The sequence below is a fragment of the Chelmon rostratus genome, chromosome 15, assembly GCF_017976325.1.
Source record: "Chelmon rostratus isolate fCheRos1 chromosome 15, fCheRos1.pri, whole genome shotgun sequence".
Classification (NCBI taxonomy): Eukaryota; Metazoa; Chordata; class Actinopteri; order Chaetodontiformes; family Chaetodontidae; genus Chelmon; species Chelmon rostratus.
Window position 1 is genome coordinate 631,501 of NC_055672.1, and position 6,000 is coordinate 637,500.

The 6,000-nt window shown below is 51.2% G+C and overlaps 1 non-coding gene across 1 annotated transcript; it reads left to right on the forward strand.

The window, feature by feature from the left end:
* Positions 1-5,798: 5,798 nt before the first annotated feature.
* Positions 5,799-5,904, forward strand: LOC121619013. The gene has a single exon (XR_006007477.1). It is a non-coding gene; the product is annotated as a U6 spliceosomal RNA (small nuclear RNA).
* Positions 5,905-6,000: the final 96 nt, after the last annotated feature.

Consider the following 6,000-nt stretch of genomic DNA (forward strand, 5'->3'; position numbering starts at 1 on the left):
CTCTCACCCAGCACGGACAGGGTAGGACCAGAGCGTTCAGGGCCTCGTGTTTGTAAGGTTGTTCAGCAGCAAACACGGCAATCGCAAAATACAGTTATTTTGAATTGTCAGCACCTTCAAATGAGTGATACATTGAGTGGTACGTACTCTGATTGTGATACAGAACACATAAGTGTTTAAAATACACAGTGTAAAGAGCCGAGCACTAGTGATTTTGAATATTTTTGTTGTTGTCCATTTCACTGTGAGAATTTGAGTGTCAGTGGGGAAGAGTAACTACAACATGGAGCAACCTGTTCTTTGCTGAGCCTTTTTTCCTCTGCTTGAAAATTGCATATAATTAATAAAATGAGTACATCTGGAACCACAAGGTCTGTTTGAATAATTTGGGTGTCATAGGGAACACTTTGAGGATTTGTTGAGATGGGTAATTATTAGTATATGTGTTACTGGTGAATAGTAAATGAAGATGACACACAAAAAAAATTAAATAAATGTAATGCCCCCCCCCCCCCTCCCCACATAGTGTTCTGTGTGTTAGCCACTTGGTAAAAGTATACCTAGCAGACTTAATGTGGCCAAGAAAAGCAAGATGAAAACATAAGCAATGTAATATTGAAGTTAGCAGCCTTCATTTTTGTTACTTTTGGGCGGCCCCCCCAGATTTATTGTTGTCACCCCCTGTGCCCCCCACCAGAAAAATCTCTGGACCCGCCCCTGGCCTTCTTACAGCGGCCCTTCTTCTTCTGGGCCCCATACCGCATGTGGCAGTACCACCTAAAGTGTCCAGACTGTGAGAACAAGCTGACGGGCTGCGGGGTCTACAAGACAGTCCGCAGAGTCCTGGATCTTGACGGCTGGTACCACATGGCCACAGAGTATCTGGAGTGCAGGTAGTAATGAATAAAAAATAAAAAAGAGTACTATCGCTGACAGAAAAAGTACTAAGAAGTTGTATAGTGGAACAGTGTATACATGGTCCTTAAAGATGCAGTTTCCCCACAGACTCTGTGGGAAGAAGGTGGCCGGCTGGTCCGAGGGCATCAGGAAACAGCTGGACTTCGACCACCAGCAGCTCTTCCCTGCTGTGCTGACATACAAGTAAAACATAATGAAGTACACATGCATCTGTACCGCCCAGTATGACTCAGTGATGTATATTTCAGATAAGCCACATGATGCCACGCTGTTGAACTGTGTGAATGTTTTTGTGCTGCAGGCTTTCATGTGACAAGAAGGTGCTGGCTCTGATGAAGGGCCGTACACTGGGCAACAGCGTCAGCTGCCTTCGCTCATTCCTCATCGAGCGCCACGTGGCAGAGTGGATGAGGCGGGGCACTCACTACCTGCACACCTGCTCGAGGTTTGAGGTCTCTGGAGTACAGATGCCCCCCCTTCCCCTGCTGCCGAAGATGGAGCCTGTACCCACCAGCAGCTGGCTGCTAGCCACCTACGCCAAGGACTCCTCCACCAGGATCGAGGAGTTGAGGGGGAAGGTGACCTCAACCTTCGGCTCCATTCTAAAGATGGACTCCACCCAGAAGGTGAGAAGATTTTAGTTGGTGAATGTAGATGATAATATTTGACACTGATGGTTACATCTCGAGTTGCACCTTTGCTGATGGATGAAACACACCTGTCCTCTGCAGGTGACCAGGAAGCTGGCCGGAGTAGATGCTGGTACCGCTCAGTGGATGACCAGCGTGGGCAACGAGCTGGGGCAGGTCCTGATATCTGTCCTGACGGAGGCTGAGGGCTATGGGCTGAGGGACATGGCAAAGGGCCTGCAGGACCGGTACCAGCGAGCGGGACGGGATCCTCCACATGTCCTGTACGTGGACAGAGACTGCTGCAGGAGGGACGGAGGAACCTGTGCGGCAGCCGCTCTGTTCCCTGCGTGGCAGCAACTGATCGTCAGGCTGGACATCTGTCATTTTGTGCACAGTCTGTCAGCAGGCGTGACCTCGGTGAGCCACCCTCTCTACCAGGACTTCATGCGGCGTCTCTCTGGCTGCATTTTTGAGTGGGACCCAGAGGACCTGTCCCGCTTGAGGAGGGCCAAGCAGTCGGACCAGTCCAGGAGGGGAAACATTCTGACCTTGAAGGAGATGTCTCGGCACTGCCGCCGTCGAACACGTGGGGTTCAGGTAACCGAGCGTCTCCTCGACGAGACGGTGCAAGCATTCATGCGTGCCACTGACACCACGAACACCCCACTGCTGCACCGGGACCAGATGGAAGAGCTCTGGAGCATCCAGAGGAAGCATGTCGCCTGCATCCAGGTGTGACTCAACAGGTTGAACTCAATAAAGAATTTAATAGAGTTAAAGAATAAATTTCAGAATGTTTCTGCGTAACTGTAGCACCACAACGATGTCACAGTAGTATAATCCTCCGACCAAAAGAGTCAATGACATTTATTAATGTACTGACTTTCTCCTCGTCAACACATCAAGGATCCTCCTGGTGTCCACCTGTACACCAGGACTGGACAGGTGACCAAGGGTGGGGTGGTTCTCCCCATATACCGCTGTGCTCGAGGGTCATCCTCGCTAAAGTTGTACCACCTTCACCTGAACAGGTTCATCCCAGGTGAGTGTCAGCACACACAGCAGCTGCTCTGAATGTCTTCTTCTTGTGGTATGTTTAAAATCCTGACTCTCTCATGTTGCAGGCAGCACTGCCAGTGGCTACTACTTCCAAATATACCTGTTGGAGGGGCTGACACGGTGGAACGAGGACAGGGCCCAGGCAGCAGCGGGCAAGACCAGGACTGGGATAAAGTGCTACAGTGGCCAGGAACAGCACACTTTCAACCAGCTGACTCAGCAATTCTATGGGGTGTCTCTGTCTGAGAGCTACACCAAGCCGCTGCAGTACACAGGTAATAAACCCAACCAGGAAGGCCAAATCTTCAGCAGCTCCAGGTGTTCAGTCAGTCTCACAGATGAACAAAGGCTGAAGGAAATTGTTACAACAGAAGAAGAGAAGTGAGCAGAAGCTGCTTTGATGACGATAAATATCAATTTATTAAACATTATTTACGTTATTTTTCTTCTTCAGGGGAGCTGATTGGGATCAGTTATCTCTACAACCAGAGTGGACAGACACTGCAGGACTTCCCTGTTGACCTGGAGCCCGATGGCAGCGAGGACCTGAGCATTGAGGAGGAGGAGGAGGAAGACATGGAGATTGTTGAGGAGGAGTTTGATGGCTTCCTCTTAGACTCTTTCGATCCCTCACAACAGCCTTCACCATTGCAGCCTGTGCCCTCCACCGAGCTGACCCCTGAACCATCGTCTGGTCATCCGGGCAGAGCAGTCAGTAGCTTCATAGTTTGTACTGTTGATCACGTTGTTATTGTTTGATTCTGAACTTATGAACTGATATGCTCCCTCTTTTTTTCTGTGTTACAGATCAGTGTTGGTGCTGACGGAGCTCCTGGTCACCAGCATGTGGTTCGGCTGGCCCACAGTCTGGTGGAGCTCTGCAGGAAGGGCTACATCAGTCAGACTGAGGTGGAGGAGATTGTCGGGCTTTGGGAGAACCTCCCCGATGCAGAGAAGGGCCCTGTTTTGTATCCACCACGCTACAGGGTACAACTGGCAAAGGGAAGGTTCAAGAGGTCCAGCAGGAGGTCTGCCACGTGGCCCGACACCAGCCGGCTAGTGGAGGCCATCTTCATCCGTCTGTGCATCCTCCACCCCCACTGCAAGAGGATGATGGGGTGCCTGGTAACCCGCTGGTCCCTGGTCCTGAGGGATTACAACGCCATCCGGGATGTGGTGGTCTTGCATCCGGACCTCATGACCAGGACCACCCTTCAGCTCTTCGTGGTCAACCAGGCCACCCTCTCTCAGTGGTGAGACTCTCTCCAGTCGTTTTTAGCAGCTGCTGACACACCAACATCACATATTTAATGTCGCCGTTCAGCACCAACAGCTCTGTGTTCACTCTGCAGGTACAAAAGGTGGACAGCCACGCAGGAGAGGACCACCCTCACCACTGCCATTCCCTCAGGCAGAGGAGACCCTACTACCAGCGAGGACCGCAGAGGAGACCCAGGTGGAGGAGCCGCAGCCTACCCCGAGCACCTCTGTCTACATGAACCTGCCGCCACTGGAGGGAGAGGAGGAGGAGGAGGAGGAGCCTGCTGATGGCCCATTGCATAATTCATAAGGTTCATAATATTCCTGTAGTATGTGTATACCTCCAGTTGTTTGTTCCATTTATCTGCATTATATATTTTCCATGTTGCAGTGGCTGCACATGTTCTGCTGTAGCGACTGTATACATCGAGCATACTCAGATCATACTAGGTATATGTATAGGCTAGATGTGTACAGTATATATTTATATATGTATATACATGTGTGTACATTTCATTGCACGTTACTGCTTCTTGCACTTGTGTTTTCATGTTTCACCGCATGTTTTTCTCTGCAGGCTTTCATTCAGGCTGGACTTGAGGTGGAGGAGGTGCTGGAGGAGCAGGAGGAGCAGGAGGAGCAGCAGTCAACTGAGCCCAGAAAAGTCCCTTCACATCATTTCTGCTGCTTTCTGCTTCATGTCCACTTCTCTGTTGGCAGGTGTGACAGCACAGCAGGTCGACTTTCTTCCTGTTTGTCATTGACTAATAAAATGTGTCTGCAGTTGCACACATTCGCCACCAGGTGTCAGTATATGACCGCTCTGTGGAGAGGGGCGCTGTTGTCGCCGCCCTTCTCCTCCGCCACGTCCAATCAGCTGCAAGTGTTTATACTTTTGAATTTTGACTGACCAATCAGTGAAGCCTCATGCGTCGCAAGGCAAAATGCATTTCTGTTTGTATTAAAGAGCAGAAACAGCGCGAGCTTCATGACAGGGTGATATCAATGTGTGTGAGTGAGTTTAACTCTCCACCTGCTTCAGCCTGATTCAATGAAGCTGAATGAAGCTGCTGCTGACGGTCAGAGAACAAGCAGCAGAAATGAAACTTTGAAAGGTCACGACTGAATGAAAACCAGCTCGATGAGTCGCTGCTGTCCTCAACTTCTCATCGAAACAAAAGAAACCAGATTAAAAGTTTTATTTATAGAAATAATCCTGCTTCATGTCTGACGAGCTGCTGTCACCTTATATTCAGGAAATACTGGTTTGTGCACATCGAGTGCCCCCCCCCTTTCTCCCTCTCTCCCTCCCTCCCTCCCTCCCCTCTCTCTCTCCCCCCTCTCTCCCTCCCTTCCCCTCTCTCTCTCCCTCTCTCTCCCTCTCTCTCCCTCCCTCTGTCTCGCTCGCTTGCTCCCTCCCCCTGTCTTCCTCTGTCTCTTTCCCTCCCTCCCTTCCTCTCTCTCTCTCTCTCCCTCTCTCTCTCCCTCCCTCCCTCCCTCTCTCTCTCTCTCCCTCCCTCTCTTCCTGTCTGTCTGTCCTCAGGGGGGGACAGCTGTGGGTGGAGCTCGGGGGTCTCTGTGGCTTCTCCTCCTGGGGGGGTAATGCAGGAGGAGGAGCTGTGAGGAGATCTCTTGTTGCACCAATCCTGGCTGCCTGACGTAAAGGTCCTTTGCATAAACTTCCCATCAGCCCTCTGAGCGCCTCAGCAGGCCAGATCGGTTTGGACCTGGTCAGACTGGGTCTTGGTGGGTCACCGTGGGTCCAGGTGTGAGAACCCAGCAGGAACACCTGTGTGTACTGTTGTGTTGTGTCTTGCTGAAGGCATATAGAGGCAGTTCACTCTGTTCCAGGCTGCCTGGGCTACACCATGACTGAGGGTCCGGCCGGGACAGACCCCTCTATATGCCCCCCGGTTCCTTGTGACTGTCGTGTTACTCCGGTAGCACATATACTAAAATTGGAACGATACAGAGAAGATTAGCATGGCCCCTGCGCAAGGATGACACGCAAATTCGTGAAGCGTTCCTCATTTTGATTTTCAGTTCTATTTCATACCGGGGGAGACAGCGCCTCCGCGGCCAGTGGCGGTACTGCAGCGCAGAGTGGAGCCGCTGGTGGACTCCTGCTGCC